This window comes from Camellia sinensis, chromosome 2 (assembly GCF_055761805.1).
Source record: "Camellia sinensis isolate YWXY chromosome 2, ASM5576180v1, whole genome shotgun sequence".
Taxonomy (NCBI): domain Eukaryota; kingdom Viridiplantae; phylum Streptophyta; class Magnoliopsida; order Ericales; family Theaceae; genus Camellia; species Camellia sinensis.
This window is the reverse complement of record NC_138962.1, coordinates 211677258-211695600: the sequence shown is the minus strand read 5'-3', so window position 1 is coordinate 211695600 and position 18343 is coordinate 211677258. Positions and strand designations below refer to the sequence as shown.

At 30.9% G+C, this 18343-nt stretch overlaps 1 long non-coding RNA gene across 1 annotated transcript; it reads right to left on the bottom strand.

Annotated features, from left to right (window-relative positions):
* Positions 1-6062: 6062 nt before the first annotated feature.
* On the bottom strand, positions 6063-8147 carry LOC114295241 (uncharacterized). Its single transcript, XR_014362460.1, has 2 exons — positions 8021-8147; positions 6063-6264 (listed from the first exon to the last, which is right to left on the bottom strand). It is a non-coding gene; the product is annotated as an uncharacterized LOC114295241 (long non-coding RNA).
* Positions 8148-18343: the final 10196 nt, after the last annotated feature.

The following is an 18343-nucleotide window of genomic DNA, read 5'->3' as shown; positions in this document are numbered from 1 at the left end:
AAACAATTAAGACACTCTTAGAAGTTTGCAAACTAAACCAAACCATAAAATGAATCATGTTTTTAAAATTATGAATCAATGTTTTTATATGACACCCTATCACCTGTATTGTTCACAAAGTTACATAACAAAATAGCCATATCCATGGTTAGTTTTAACTATGGTAGGGGAGATGTCTAATGAACAAGACGGATTTGGCTATGATCCACTATCAAATTCCAATTCAGAGTGATACCTATTGCGAATCAGCTGATTCACTTGCAATTTTTTATCCCAACAGTAAACCGGGGTGTATTCAAATTGGAGGGCCCACAAACTGGTATGTACTGGCCAATTTCTTGAACCATGGATCACAGGGATAGATACCAGAGCTATATAAAAAAATAATGATAATAACAAGTAAATAAAACAAAAATATTCGCATATGTTGTTTTATGATGTCTTCAAACTTCTAGAAAATTATGTTTATAAATCTAATCCAACATTGTAGTTTTTGCTTTTCATAGGGAAGGCAATCTGCTAAAAGCACCAAGAAGGTGTAACATGGTAGGTTTATCTACTGTACAAGGTGACTTGCACCACTAGGAAGTTATGCAATCAAATTTAATTCCTTGTAAAACACGAAATTAATAAAGAAAAATATGCAATTGCCAAATATAGCAAATTTGAGTTCAGCTCAAATTTAGATACCAGAAAGGAGTAGAAACTTACCATAACAAACAACAGCATATAAATCAGGAAATCTGTAATTGATAAGTGAAAACTTTCCCAAAACAAAAAATACACAAAATTGACAGCCTAAACAAATGCATTTGTGCAAAAACCAATTTAGGTCACAACAGAGCTGTGTGTTGTTCGTTGGCCCATTTTTAGTCAACAACCTCCATAAAATTGCATAAATATGGTTTCTATTAAAGTTAAGTTCCCATAAGAACTGTTATGGACAAGGATATAGAAAACAAGATTTTAGGTCAAGTCAATATTATGTTGAGTATCTCAAAGAGAACCAGCTTGAGTCATGACGAACTATTAAATTGATCAAACTTTAGTGTACTTATCTGGAGCAAAAAGAATACAAACCAAAAGATGGTCCCCAATTCCCAAATCTGTCTTTTTGGGAGCATAATAGTTGGAGATAACCAATACATCAAAAACAAGTTATATTGTAAGATCATATTTAGAAATACAATCCAAATGAAAAGTAAACCATAGATGACGCCCTTGCATTCATGATTACTTATATATGTATTCATGATATTTGTGTTTCTAAATGATTCCTAATTCATTAAATAGGACTCAGCTAGTTGTGGTTGTTATATCTAATATATTGCCATTCATAGTTATCTAAAAATAATAATCAGATTTCTTTTACTTGTATTGGGAATTCAATTTTATGAATTAGATTGCTAAAATTGCGGGAAAAAGAACAGAACAAATAAATAAAAAAAAAACAATAGTTAGTTTTAATAGAAAAGCAGAGCATCCATGCCATCTCAAATTTATCACTTTGCCATTAGAGCATCTTCAATGGCGCAAGGCAAAAACCATTTTTTGGCTTGCTATAGTGCAAAAATAAATAAATAATAAAATAAGCCATTTTTTTGCTATACCACTCCAATGGTGACATTCTATTTTGGCACAACCAAGTTCCAAACTCAACTAACTTTCAAAATTTTCATTGAAGTAGTATCCCAAGCACCATTAACAAACATTCCATGCTTTTTCAAGTTTAGTCATCATTACCTAACATATACATGTTCCAACTTCTCTTTTTTGAGCCACTAAGACCAAAGACTCTCAATATCTATATCCCATTTTGACATTGAAACCAAAGCTCAAGCTCAAGCCCCAGATGAGGAGAGCACAGACTCTAATCCATCTTCTCTTACTATGGCTTCTACTTACAGCATATCAATGCCATACCAAGGTTCAAGCTACACAATCAGACAAGACACCCCTGTCTTCTCTTCCTACTCATTATCGAATGTAATGCTTTTCATTTGCAAAGTACATTATAACGTCTTTTTAGTTTAAACCAAACTAAGAGGGAAGAAAACAAATATAAACATAATATATGAATTGCTTTAAAGAAGCAAAAATGCTAACGAAGCTTACCTTTGCAATAACGATCCATATATCGTTGATTTCAAGCTCAGACCTGCAAAACTCGGATCAAGGCAGACCAATGGACAAATTTTCACCCCTTGGGTAAGTATAAAGAGTATTCTCTCCCTTTCTGTTTCATATAGTGCAAAATATATTCTACATGAATAAATATCTAATTGAACAGACGAATAATGTCAAGCAGGTTGAAGGGAAGAAGAATCATAAAAGACCATCTGGACCCAACCCTGTCGAAAATGATCGTCCCCCATCAAGGCCATGAATCAATGAATGCAATTGTGTCACGTAATGAGTGGAACAGGTTATTAAAATATTTCTTTGGAGTTTATGGAGGTTAGACATATTTGCGTTAAGTTAGAAACATCTTGTGTCTAGGGTGTTATGTTTGTATAAAGATGCAATATATTCCACGTTTTGAATTCTATGACCTTTTTTAAATAGTAAATTAGCACATTTGTTGGTGAAAACCCCTACATCATTTTTAAATGGCTTGTGACATGATTTAAAACAAAACATATATTGGCTCCTAATATTTTTTTCAATGCAGCCAAGGAAAATTCAGTACCTAGCTTCTGAAACTATATTCAAACAATAAACTCATTAGAAAAGCAAATATTATTCGGGGTGATTTGTCAACATGTATAACGGTTCTGCATAAGCTAGACTTATATGTTGCAGCTGATTTGGACGGCATGGGAAAGTTCATCGTGCAGACTTAGCTGCAATGTCCTTTAATATAATCTACTTCTTCCTTTTATTTAATTGTCCTTTGTCATAGCTCAAGGATGCCAAATGCTAGGTCTGTATCAAATATACACCCCTGCCAACACCCTCAAACTAAGTTATACGAACTCGGGTACGAATATTGGGTGCGGGTGTGTATCTAGGAGTCGGATACTTCAAAATTAAAAATTAAGAATACGTGGATATGTATCCAAATTTGAATACGGGTACGGGGATACGTTAAATAGTTTTTTTTAAAAAAATATATTTATTATATGAAGATAAGTTATATTATATAAATAACAAATAAAAATCTATAAAGCACGGACACACATACGAACATAGACACAGATACAGGACCTTAGTTGCACAAAGCGGGAGCGGGAGCGAGGAAGCGGGAGCTGATAGAAGTTTCTTAGGTTGGGAGCTTCTCGGGGAGCGACAATATATATATATATATATATTTTTAATACACATTAGAAGTTTTTTTTATAAATATTTTTATTTTAATATACATTAATTATTTTATTTATTTATTATATATTTTAAATAATGTGTTAATGTTAATTTTTTTTAATTTTATTTTACATATGTGTTTGTGCTTTTTTATTAATATGTATAATATATACTCATATATATATATATATTATATTTATATGTGTTAATGTTTTTTTTATGCATATATATTATAAAGATTATATATATTAATATTTTTATTTTTTTTATTAATGTTTTTTTATTATATATTTATATGTAGATATATGATATATATTAAATAATAATGTGTTGATTTTTTTTTTATTTTTTAAATATATATGCATTTATATAAAGATTATATATGTTTCATCTTATATATATATATATATATATATTACTTATATTAGATATATATCGTGACAGAAAGCCAGAAAGAGAGAGGGCGCGAGTGAGACAAAGACAGAAGGCAAAGACGAAGGCAGAGGAGACAATGATCAGCAAGGAGACAATCTGCGCGTGCGTGCGAGAGAGAGAGAGAGAGAGAGAGAGAGAGAGACGAACTGTGACAGAGACGAAAAACACAAAGAGAGACGACCTTCGAATTGATGAAAGAAGAAGAAAAGGAAGCAAAGGAGGACATACCTAGAGACGACGTTTAGGTTCTTCTTCACCTTCTTTCTCCTCTGTCTCTTTGTTGACCAACAAGCTAGGGTTTTTGTTCATAGCCACCAACGATCCCATCTTGGACAAGATCGCGTTTCTCTCTCTACAGAAACGCGATTCTTACACGTTTCTTTCTAAGAAACGCGGAATCGCGTTTCTTACGAAGATTCGTCACCTGGTTGCATGATTCCTGCAACTAAGTACGGGACATGACAATTTCTAAAAAATGGGAACACAGACATGGCCGGGGACACGCCAAATTTCTTAATTTTTTTATAAATGTTTTTATTTTAATATACATTAATTATTTTATTTATTTATTATATTTTTTAAATAATGTGTTCTAATTAATTTTTTTATTTTATTTTACACATAGTTGCACGAAGTGGGAGCTGGAGCGGGAGCGGGAGCGAGAGTGTGGAATCGTAGACATTTCAAGAATCGTTAGTTGAGAGTGTTTGTATATATTTCAAATAATATATAAAAATATATTGTAAGATTATATTTTTTATGGGACTATATATGTTATAAATAAATAAGAATTATAAAAAATTATATGTTAAAATATTCTAATTACGTACTTTTATTAGAATTTTTTTAATTTATTCTAAAATATTTTTATTACTTTTTTATCTATTTATTCTAAATTTTTTTTTTGTTAATTTTATCTATTTATTCTAAAAAAATTTTGTTAAATTTTTTTGTTTTATATTATTTTCTTAAAAAAATAGCATAATAACATTAATTCAATAACTATAATATATAAATAAAAACACATAAATTTATAAAGGTAATATATAATATATAAATTAAAACAGATATATATATATAATTTATAAAAGTTATATATAATATATAAATAAAAACATATATTTATAAAAACAAATATATATACATAATACATATTATATATATATATATATCTTTAATCTGAGAAGAGAAGATCAGAGAGAGAGACGTCTCGCGAAGACCAGCGAAGAGGAGAGAGAAGTCGCGTAGCCTGTGTGCGACTTGCGAAGACCAGCGAGGAGGAAGGGAGAAGTCTGCGATGGCCTGTGTAGGTCTTGCGATGGCCAGCGATGGAGCTTCGATTGAGAAGAAGAAAGATTCGTGATCAGATTCACGTTTCTTTTGCATCAAAATCGCAATTCTTCAACGAATTTGAGTCAGAAGCACATAATCGCGCTTCTGAGGAAGAATCGTAAGCAGCATGAACGATTCCTGCTACTAAGATTTTACATACATGTATTTATTTTTTTTATTAATATATATAAATATATATTATCTTATAAATATATTAAATGTTATATAATAATTATTATATAATATATAATAATAGTTATTAACTATTATTAACTATTATTATATATAGATTGATACAAATAGATATGAATCAACAGAGATATGAAAAGTCAAGAAGATAAAACAACAGAGAGAGGAAGAGAAGCAAAGCGATCGATGGATCGTGATCGCAAGGGAGAGAGAGAAGGCGAAAGAGAGAGAGGCTTTTCGAAGTTGTCTGGTGTTCGACTATTCGATCGACTGATGGAGCTTCGATCTTCGACTGGATTGACCAGATGGAGTTTCGACTGGAGGTCTTCGATCTTCGACTGGATGGAGCTTCGACCAAGTTCTCTCTTGCTCTTTCTTCTTTCATTTCTTTTGTCTGTAAAGAGCCGTGTCCAAGAGAGAATAGGCGAATCCGACACAGATCCCACACCCGCACCCGTGTCGTGTCGTGTCGACACGGGTACTTCACCCCAAAGTGCCAAGTCCATGTAACATAGCCCTCAAATATTGGGATTGGTGGGCATAAAATTATCAAAATATTCAAAAGCTAGCATTCTACATCTGTAAAACAGCCTGCTTTGCTGCTTTGATCCATTGATGGGATTTATGGTTCAACAATTTCTAATTTTTGAAAGAATATGGTGTAGAAGGTTCCCTAAAGAGCACTCAAAAACTTTTGACATAAATATCAGTTTCAAACATCATGATGGATGTGCAAGTCTTTTCAATCAAACAAAAAAGAATGATTGTCATCATTTGTAAGTAAACCTTAAATGAATAAGCTGTAAAGAAAAAAAATGCCCACTATATATTGACTAAGATACAATTTGTTTACATATACAGAACCCACTTAAACTACACTCAATTAAGTATACATTTTCATACTGCGCGCTTCCGCTTTGATCGCTTACTCCTCTTTGGCCTAGAATAATCTGGAGCTGGTTTGCTTCCATTAGAAGCATACACCTCATCTAGAACCTCTTCATCCTATAGAAAAAATTGAATTAATGTCTAACCCAGATTAAAAAGCAGTAAGCATTTACAACTAATAAATAAAAATTGCAAACGCTGTTAAATTTTACTTATTGTGGAGTTTATAAAGTTGGGGATCTACTTTACCTTCCATTACATAAAACACCAAGTCCCTGAATTCATGTAGATATGTCTAAATATATCTTTCAACTTTAATTATGCCTATTTTTAATTTTTTGGTCATGAAAATCAAGAAATCCATCCTAACATTGAAAGCATACTGATTAATTGCTACAAAATCAGGCATTATCATGTATAAGAAACAAAATTCCTCAGAATGATTAAAAGGTTTTCAGTTAATGCTACCTTGATGAAAATAGTCAGGTAAAATGATATTCTTGACTTTCTCAAAAGTCTTATAGGAAACAATTTGTGGAAGAAGTATAGAAAAAGAATCCTTCAACTCTTTGCATCACCAAAAAACTGCAACTCATACACAAGGGACATGGTTAAGTTGCTACTTTAGTTAATGTCATTAAAAACAAAATAAAAATTTGTTACTTTCCTTCACTGGTAATTCAAATGATTCACCATTATTACTCATGAGTAATCATTCACCGATACGTTTTCAAATTACATTCATCCAAAAAGTTTATTTGCCATAGTAGTCTCTATTCCATATTTGGACGTTTAATATCTAGAATTGTTGTAGACTAAATGTTTACAAACATATACTTGTGTTGTGTCAAGTTGTCAACTACTACTTTAGATATTGGGGAACAGTCAAGTCTAATTATGTCAACAACCCAAATTCTCTAGGTAATTTTATTTATGAACATAGTAATAATATTAAATCAGCTAAACAATCTCCACACACAGCACAGCTTCCTGAAATCATATCCCCTGGGAACTACTACTCGGTACCGACTCAGAAGACTGAGTCAGGACCCCCCCCCCAAAAAAAATATACTTAGGTAATTTTATTTTTATTTTGAAAAAGGAAGAAGAGGCGTACACGTGCGGGAGGTGAGGGACCCAAAAAAAAAACATATACTTAGGTAATTAAATTTGCGAGTAAACTCATAAGAATTCCCAAAAGTTATGAAGATTTTTATAAGTAAATTATCATAAGTTTAGATTTATCTCTAAAAGATTATTTTTAGGGACCAAATCTAACTAGTCCCTAAATATTTCTTGTAGTTGGCAATTTACTGTCATTAGTTCAGTAGTAGGCAATTTACTGTCATTAAGATCTCAAGAGTTTGATATATACACACACAAGTTCAATCCATCCATGAAGAAGAGGATGATTTAATGAGAGAAAACAGAGATAAACCCAATCTGACAACATATGGAGAGTTTGATACATAAAGCCAACTGAGAGACGATTCATTCATCATTCTTATTCTAAGTGAGAGAAAACAGAGAAGAAGGCCGTATATATATATATACACACACACAAGTTCAATCCATGTAATAATCAGAAATTGGAAATCAAAAAAAGAAAAATGATAGTGTAACACCTGAAAACTCACTGAAGCAACAAATTAACAGCATACGAAATACAGTATTGATCGAACTATGCGAGAAAACAATTCTTCATCTCCAACACGCATTAGGTTGGATATACAATACATATATACACACACAAGTTCAATCTATGTAAAGAATTCTTCAATTCCAACACGCATTAAGATATATATATACACACACACAAAAAGTTCAATCTATGAAATAATAAGAAATTGAAAGTTTGAATTGGAGCTCTTACAGGTCGATTACGGAGATCGATTAGAGAGAGAGAGAAGCGCCAACATTTGAAGAAGATTGAGCTCCCAATCTGCCTTGGAGCTCCCAACTTTAGGGCTGAAGATTGAGCAAACCGTTGAAGCGAGAATGAGCAAGTTAGGGCCCGACTTTTTAATTGTTAAAACTAGCATATCACCATGCACGGATATGGATTATGTTTATAATTATTTATATACATGTGAATTGCGATTTTTAAATGTCTTTTTTTTTTTCTTAAATGTCTTCTTCTTTTTTCTTTTTTATATTATATTAAAATTTAATATTTTGATAATAATCATATGTGTTAGACTTTTCAAGAAATTAAATGTCTTTTTTTATTATTATTATATGATATTAAAGTTTAATATTTTGATAATAATCATATGTGTTGGACTTTTCAAGAAATTTTTTCTATGCTTGTTCTTAATGCATTAAAGTGTTATTATGAGGGATAATAATCATATATGTTGGGACTTTTCAAGGAATTCATATGTGTTGGATTTCAAAGAATTTTTTTTATACTTGTTCTTAATACATTAAAGTGTTATTATGAGTTTAAGACTTAGGGGTTGGGAGAAGTTAACAAATGCTAAGGTTTTTTTTTTTTTTTTTTTTTTTTTAAATCAAAAAATCAGGAAATTTAGATTTAGAGATTGGAGCTCCCACAAGGCTTGGGGTTTAAAACCCCTTTTTGCTTAATATATAGTACTAGCTTATCACCCGTACTATGCACGGGATAATTATAAATATTTATATTTTTTATTATTTTTTTAATATATAAATTATGTTTTTAAAGATTTTTTATAAAAATAATTTAACAATCTTATCACTAGCCATAGTGTATATGAGAAATTAAAAAGGCTACTGCAGTAACTATGCACGGGCTGTATTTATAATTATTTGTATGAGGGGATTTTAAATACTGATCAGGGATTTTGATCAAATCAATAAATGCAGACATGTGGAAAGACATGTAGATTGAAAAAAGTTAATAAATATTGATCAGAAGATTTTGATCAAATCAATAAATGTTGAGTTTTTTTTTTAAATAATTTTTTTTAAAAAGGCTACTGCAGTAACTATGCACGGGCTGTATCTATAATTATTTGTATGAGGGGATTTTAAATACTGAACAGGGATTTTGATCAAATCAATAAAAGCAGACATGTGGAAAGACATGTAGATTGAAAAAAGTTAATAAATGCCGATCAGGGGATTTTGACCAAATCAATAAATGCTGAGATTTTTTTTTAAATAAAAAATAAAAAATTTAGATAATTCAGATTGGAATATTGAAGCTCTCACATGCCTTGGGGGTTAAAAACCCCATTTTGCTTAATATATAGTATAGATAGATAGATAATATATATATATATATATATATATATATATATTATAAGATGAGAGAAATAAAGTGCTATTTTATTATGATGGAGGAGATCTTATAAAAAAAACGTGTAGACATGAATGCCCTCCTATTTTATTGTGTTTACAATTATCTATATCTGTGAATTGTGATTTTTAAATTATTATTTTTGTAAATGTCTTCTTTTTTTCCTTTTTTATATTATCTTAAAGTTTAATATTTTGATAATAATCATATGTGTTGGACTTTTCAAGGAATTAAATGTCTTTTTTTTATTATATTATATTAAAGTTTAATATTTTGATAATAATCATATGTGTTGGACTTTTCAAGAAATTTTTTTTATGTTTGTTCTTAATGCATTAAAGTGTTATTATGAGAGATAATAATCATATGTGTTGGGACTTTTCAAGAAATTCATATGTGTTGGATTTCAAAGAATTTTTTTTATGCTTGTTCTTAATGCATTAAAGTGTTATTATGAGGGTAAGACTTTGGAGTTGGGAGATGTTAATAAATGCTAAGATTTTTTTTTTAAATCAAAAAATTAGGAAATTTAGATTGGGAGATTGGAGCTCCCACAAGGCTTGTGGTTAAAAACCTCCTTTTACTTAATATATAGTATAGAGTATAGATAGTATAGATAGCATATCACCCGTGCTATGCACGAGATTAAATTAAAAAAAAAAAAGCATTCATAGTTATGTCAAACATATTTTTAAATTGTTAGCATAAAATATATGAAATTTTAAAAGAAAATATTGACATTGCATAATTAAAGTAATAAAAATAAGAATTTATTACATTTGTTCGAAATTCACTGAATAAGTAAAACAAAAAATAACGAAAATCTAAATTGTTGTGGGCCTTCTATCAGCATTCCTGCATTGTCAACATGATAGTTAGTATTATAATTAATGAACAACACATATATTATGTATTTATAAAATGTTATAAAGTAAAAATGTTATACTTACATCTTTTTTTCATTACTTTCTGAAAGGTATAGACAAAAGGAGATAACTTCAATCATATTAAAAAATCAAATTATAAACAAAAAGAGAAAACTTCAATCATACAAATCACAATTTTTTTAATGCTATCTAACTACAATCATATTTTTCTCATAATAAAAACAATAACTTTTAAAAAAGAACCATTAAAATAGTAAATAAAAAGATTATTTAGAATCATTGAACAAACTACAATCACATTTTTCTTTTTGTGAGTTAACTTCAATCATATTAAAAAATCAAATTATAAACAAAAAGAGATAACTTCAATCATACAAATCATAATTTTTTTTAATGCTATCTAACTACAATCATATTTTTCTCATAATAAAAAAAAAAATTGAAAAAAAAACCATTAAAATAGTAAATAAAAAGATTATTTAGAAGCATTGAACAAACTACAATCACATTTTTCTTTTTGTGAGTGTTTATATTTATCTAATTTCAATCATATTAAAAAAACAAATTATAAACAAAAGGAGATAACTTCAATCATACAAATCACATTTTTTTTAATGCTATCTAACTACAATCATATTTTTCTCATAATAAAAAAAATAACTTTTAAAAAAGAACCATTAAAATAGTAAATAAAAAGATTATTTAGAATCATTGAACAAACTACAATCACATTTTTCTTTTTGTGAGTTAACTTCAATCATATTAAAAAATCAAATTATAAACAAAAAGAGATAACTTCAATCATACAAATCATAATTTTTTTTAATACTATCTAACTACAATCATATTTTTCTCATAATAAAAAAAATAATTGAAAAAAAAACTGTAACGCCCTCAAAATAGTAACATTAAACCCATCAATGTAAACATACATTTATATACAAAAGATCCACATTCTTCAATTCATCAGAGTACTTTATTACAAAAGTATTACATGTTAACAACAAAAGCAAATGCCCTACGGGCTTACAGCTTTCTAAGTTAACACTTGGTTACAAAAGAGAGTACTAACTCAATTACACATTAAGCCCTTGGCTTGAATTTACATGTAATACATCAAAAAGAAATAAGACAACAAAAGCGTGTCCGCCTCTAGCCTCCCAAGCTATGTCCTTGGAGGTGGCATGCTACTTGTACCTGAAAATGATGTTCCCATATAGGGTGAGCCACAGCCCAGTAGAAATACACTAAACCAAATATGAACAATGACTAAAAGATTAGCAGTTGATAGATGGCCACACTGATACTTTCACTTATAACACTTTACAGTCTCATGACATACAAGCCCATGATACAGTCCATTTTCCAATTCTTTTAAATTCTCAATTTATAACCATGGCTCAGAACCTGGCCGAACAACTTATATGAGACAGTAACTCATATTAAACACTTTCCCATTTCATAATAGATAAGCATACTAGCTATATCACACACCAACAGATAAGCATACAAGCTATATCATCACTTCCATAGATATGCATAAGAGCACTATCACACTTCCAAGGACAAGCATATGAGCTGTGTCAACACATTACTAGATAAGCATATGAGCTCTATCTATGGAGTCCATCCCCTATCTTCTCCCAACAACATCCGATTTAGAGGTCTATCCCCTATCTTCCCCTAAACCGTGGAGTACATCCCCTATCTCCTCCAACACGACACAATGCATATAAACAATAATTATACACATCATCACACAATACATAAATTTAATGTATTCTTTCAACCGTCATGCTCAATGACGCATTCCAGTGATTAGTTTTAGTTTGCCTAATCATCATGCATTGTCTACAACAATCAAGACTATCCTCTACCGATAGCCCAAAGCAGTTATTTCTATACAGAATATAAATGCAACAATGGATATATAATCAACATTTCAACTAGGTGAGCGATAAATAATCCAACTACACCCTTTAATCCCATACCTTTCCAAATCAATTCCTCATTCCTCATAATTAATTATGCGAATTAATTAACCAATGTAATTAGGGCATTTTCCATAATTAACATTACAACCCTTAGGTTCCATTTTCATTAATGTTTTAACATTTATTTCACTTCTCCATGCCAAACATGCATCTAGGTTTTATATGGTTAAAACCCCAACTTCTGCAAATTTACACAAAAGCCCCAAATTTTTGCAAAATTACCAAACCAACCCTAACATCTCAAAATACTAAAATTTAAAGACAAAATCCATAGTGAGGAGTAGGTTATCCCTACCTTAAAAGATGACTCCCAACCAAGAAGGTGAAGAAAACGAAAATGCTCCAAACCACGAATTTCTCGGATCAAAAGTTAGCCCTCAACAATCAACAACCTTTTTGTAAAGGCCAAAGGTGAGGAAAACACCCTAGCTAGATCAATACCTAGAGAGAAGGCAAGGTTTTAGAGAGAGAGAGGCTCTCAAATGGCTTTTTTGGAAAAGTAAGAGAGAGAAAGGATGAGAAAAAGTGATTTAAAACTGTCTCACAGCCAACTGATATACGACATTCCCGCTCGAGTGGAAAATACAACGTTTGAGCGTCAAGAACAAAAACTAGGTACGCTCGAGCGCAAAAGGACCCGCTCGAGCGCCAAGACACAAGAATAAAGCACATCCGCTCGAGTGCGAAAACCAGTCTGCTCGAGCGTAGATTTTCCCATCCCAGAACTTATACCCAGAAAGTACTACCCGCTCGAGCGTCAACGAACCCGCTCGAGCACCACCGCTCGAGCGTAAAGAAATCCGCTTGAGCGTAGAAATCACACCTGCAGAAGTTTTGCAGGAACACGAAATACTGGAGGTGTGCAATCCCCGCTTGAGCACAAGAATACCCGCTCGAGCGGACCGCCTAAAAACTGGGCAACAAGGAATTGAAACCAAGGCCTAACCAACCTGTAACAACCCTGCCCAAAACATTCTAAAACTCAATCAAGTGGAATTAAAGGACGACAACAAGATAGATACAACTACCAACATCACGGAACCGAGTCCGGAATACAACAGAACAGTAAAAGGACAACCAGGATCGCTATAACCATTAAAATAGTAAATAGAAAGATTATTTAGAAGCATTAAACAAACTACAATCACATTTTTCTTTTTGTGAGTGTTTATGTTTATCTAACTTCAATCATATTAAAAAATCAAATTATAAACAAAAAGAGAGAACTTCAATCATACAAATCACATTTTTTTTAATGCTATCTAACTACAATCATATTTTTCTCATAACAAAAAAAATAACTTTTAAAAAAGAACCATTAAAATAGTAAATAAAAAGATTATTTAGAATCATTGAACAAACTACAATCACATTTTTCTTTTTGTGAGTTAACTTCAGTCATATTAAAAAATCAAATTATAAACAAAAAGAGATAACTTCAATCATACAAATCATAATTTTTTTTAATGCTATCTAACTACAATCATATTTTTCTCATAATAAAAAAATAATTGAAAAAAAAATCAATTAAAATAGTAAATAAAAAGATTATTTAGAAGCATTGAACAAACTACAATCACATTTTTCTTTTTGTGAGTGTTTATGTTTATCTAACTTTAATCATATTAAAAAATCAAATTATAAACAAAAGGAGATAACTTCAATCATACAAATCACATTTTTTTTAATGCTATCTAACTACAATCACATTTTTCTCATAATAAAAAATAACAATTGAAAAAAAGAACCATTAAAATAGTAAATAAAAAGATTATTTAGAAGTATTGAACAAACTACAATCACATTTTTCTTTTTGTGAGTGTTTATGTTTATCTAACTTCAATCATATTAAAAAAAATCAAATTATAAACAAAATGAGATAACTTCAATCATACAAATCACAATTTTTTTAATGCTATCTAACTACAATCATATTTTTCTCATAATAAAAAAAAAATAATTGAAAAAAAGAATCAGTAAAATAGTAAATAAAAATATTATTTAGAGCCGTTGAACAAACTACAATGACATTTTTCTTTTTGTGAGTTAATTTCAATCATATTAAAAAATCAAATTATAAACAAAAGGAGATAACTTTAATCATACAAATCACAATTTTTTTAATGCTATCTAACTACAATTATATTTTTCACATAATAAAAAATAATAATTGAAAAAAAGAACCATTAAAATAGTAAATAAAAATATTATTTAGAGCCGTTGAACAAATTACAATCACATTTTTCTTTTTGTGAGTTAACTTCAATCATATTAAAAATTCAAATTAGAAACAAAATGAGATAACTTTAATCATACAAATCACAATTTTTTTAATACTATCTAACTACAATCATATTTTTCACATAATAAAAAAAAAATAATTGAAAAAATAACCTTTAAAATAGTAAATAAAAAAGATTATTTAGAACCATTGAACAAATTGCAATCACATTTTTTTTTGTGAGTGTTTCTGTTTATCTAACTTCAATTATATTAAAAAATAAAATTATAAACAAAAGAAGATAACTTCAATCATACAAATCACAATTTTTTTAATGCTATCTAATCATCATCAATAATTAAAAAAATCAATCACAAATTAAGTCAATTGATAATTAAAAAACACAATAATTTATTTTTCAAAAAACATAGTGAGTTAAAAAGATCAATTACAATTTTTTTTTGGTCAAAATACAATCTAATCATCATCAATAATTGGTACATTATGTGACCCTAATGAGTACAATTCATTTTGTTTTTCAAAAAACACAGTGAGTTAAAAATCAAATCATAAATTAAGTGAATTGATAGTTAAAAAAACACAATAATTTTTTTCAAAAAACACAATGAGTTAAAAAAATCAATTACAATTTTTTTTTCAGAATACAATCTGATCATTATCAATAATTGGTACTTTAAAAATCAAATCAGAAAAAAATCAAATCAGAAAAAAATCAAATCAAATCACAAATATTTTTATACTATGTAACTACAATCATATTTTTTTCATAAATAATTGTAAAGAAAAACCATTAAAACAGTAAATAAAAGATTAAATCACATTAAAAAAAAGAGCCATTGAACAAACTACAATCACATCACATTTTTCCCATAATAAAAAAAATAAATAAATGAAATAAAGAACCATTGACTAACTACAATAACATTTTTTTCTTTGTGAGTGTTTATGTTTATCTAACTTCAATTATATTAAAAATAAAATTAAAATAGTAAATAAAAAGATTAAATAACATTAAAAAAAAACCATTAAACTAACTACAACAGTCATATTAAAAAAAAGAACTATTGAACAAACTACAATCACATCACATTTTTCCAATAATAAAATAAATAAATGAAAAAAAAGAACTATTAAACTAACTACAATCACATTAAAAAAAAAGAATCTTTCAACTAATTATAATCACATTTTTCTCTTTGTGAGGATCTATATTTATCTAACTTCAATCATATTAAAAAATCAAATTATAATTTTTTATTCGCTAGACAAATTACAAATATTTTTATGCGCTATCTAAGTACAATATTAAAACAGTAAACAAAAGGAAAAGTCAAGAAGACGAGAACAAAAAGAAGACTTACTGTTTGTGTAACAACCCTCACCTTATTCTTGTCATATTTGCATACATTCTTGCATGGTCTTGCTTGTTACGATAAATTGAAAGTTTTGTCTTGCCTTGATTTGCTTACCGTTGCTTGCATGATTTTGATCCTTGCTTAGTGTGTGTGTGCATAGCCGAGGTCATCTTGAGCTTAGTCCGCCTTTGACCCTTTGTGCTTAGAACTATCTTGAGATCTTGTTCAACCCCATCTTCACCTCGGGCATTCATTGCCGAGATGTTTCGCACTTGAACCTTATCCACAGGCAGGTATGGCCTAGGCCGAGATGTGGCACACCCCGGCCAAGGTGTGGCACAGCTTAGTCAAGTGTCGTCCTCCTTAGCCGATGTTTTGTTATCCTGTTGCTGGATCCTTGATTTGAGCCGATGTCATCTTATTGCCGATGTGTCTTACCCGAGCTTGCTGCATACACTTTGTCAGAGACTTGTCTTATCTATCAATCACCTTTTTGGAGCTGAACCAACCCGATAACGCCACGTGTCCGGGCTAGTTGTTAAGACAGCCGGCAGACTTAGAAACAAATCATTTTGTCTCAAATCTTTGTTTTAGAGAGAGAAGCTCTAGAGAGGAGGAAGAAGAGGAGTTCTTGAGTGAGAGTGATCTTCCAAGCTTGATCTTCGTGGTTGGAACCGTTGGATCCGAGTCTTGAGGTTAGAATCTTGATCTCCTTTGGTTGTTCTTGCTGACCATCTAGCTGCATTGCATGATCGGATCTGTTTTACACGTCATGCATTGTTTTGAAGTTGGTTTTGAGAAGAGAAAATGGTTTTCATGAGTTTCTTGAGGAGAGTCTCGTTTTGATCCGAAAGTTTGAAACTAGAATCATGTTTTTGTGTTTGTTCTTGCATGACCTTCTTGCGTGAGTACCCAGGTCCATGTTTTGAACTCTTGGCATGAAAACTCAGATTTTTGTAACAAGTTGTGATCTTGCATCCATCTTCCAAATGATCATGTTCTTCATACACTCAAAAGGGAAACCCAGGTTTTTCCCGACTTTGTTTAATGGGACCTCGGCATAATCCTAGACGATGCCCAGTGTGTTTTCATAAGACGGGAGCAGTGTTTGAACTCCCAACTTGTTTTGCTTCACTTGACTTGGATCTGGCAAGAATGCCGAGATCATTTGCATGTATAGAGCTTGCTTTGAGATTGTGATTTGCCGTGTGGTTGTAGGTCCTTGACACTTGCTTTGAGTCTACACCTGAAGAACTAGGTGAGTGGTATTTCTAATAAAGCTATGTTACACTTGTTTTGATGAATCTTGTTTTGTTTTGTTTTGACGAAAGTATTTGCTAAGCATGAATGAGTAGCCTGTTTTGATGTGTCAATATAAGCCTTGCTTTGATGTACCCTTGGAAAGTCCCTTGTGCTGGAGGACTCTAAACTTTCGCAGTACTAAGTGTAAAAGGATACGGTCCTTGTTAAATCGGGCTACGGGCCTAAGTAACACAAGTCCCTTGTGCTGGAGGACTCTAAACTTTCGCAGTACCAAGTGCACAAGTCCCTTGCTGGAGGACTCTAAACTTTTGCAGTACTAAGTATAAAAAGGATACGGTCCTTGTTAAACCGGGCTACGGGCCTAAGTAACCCTTGAGACTTATGATATTTGATTGATGAATACGGTTCATCCCTTGCTCCGCCGATGTTATGATACTTGATTGATGAATACGGTTCATCCCTTGCTTCGCCGATGTTATGATACTTGATTGATGAATACGGTTCATCCCTTGCTTCGCCGATGTTATGATACTTGATTGATGAATACGGTTCATCCCTTGCTTCGCCGATGTTATTATCTTTGGATACTTGTAATACTTGATTGATGAATACGGTTCATCCCTTGCTTCGATAAAGTTTGATTCGTTCGTTTTGAAAGACTCCGGCTTTATTCATGCAAACCTTTATTTCTAGTACCATTCACTGAGTTTTGTACTCACCCCTCTATATATATGTAGGTGATGAGCAGGACGGCGGCGACGCCTAGATCGTTTTGGATGCTTGTTTTGGATTCGTGCTTGTGTCGGCTTTGCTTTTGTATTTACGTCGGCGATGCCCTGCTTTGCATGTCGGCAAATCTTGAAAATCATGCTTCTTGACTTGTATTTATTGTATTTTGTATATGTCGGCTCGAGAAGCCTTTTGATCAAGATGTAACATGTATTTTGCTTGGCTGTATTCAAGTTGTAAGATGAATGTCATTGCATTTGATCTATGCACTGCTCTTATGGACTACTTGTATTTGATTTATTGCTTCCGCATTCGTGAGCCCCGTTCATTATTACTCTGATTGTGTTAAGTTTTTGAAAGTTGGCCTTCGGTAATTACGGATTACTGGCCATCACGGCACCAAACTTCTAGGGGCGGTTTGGGGTCATGACAGAGTGGTATCA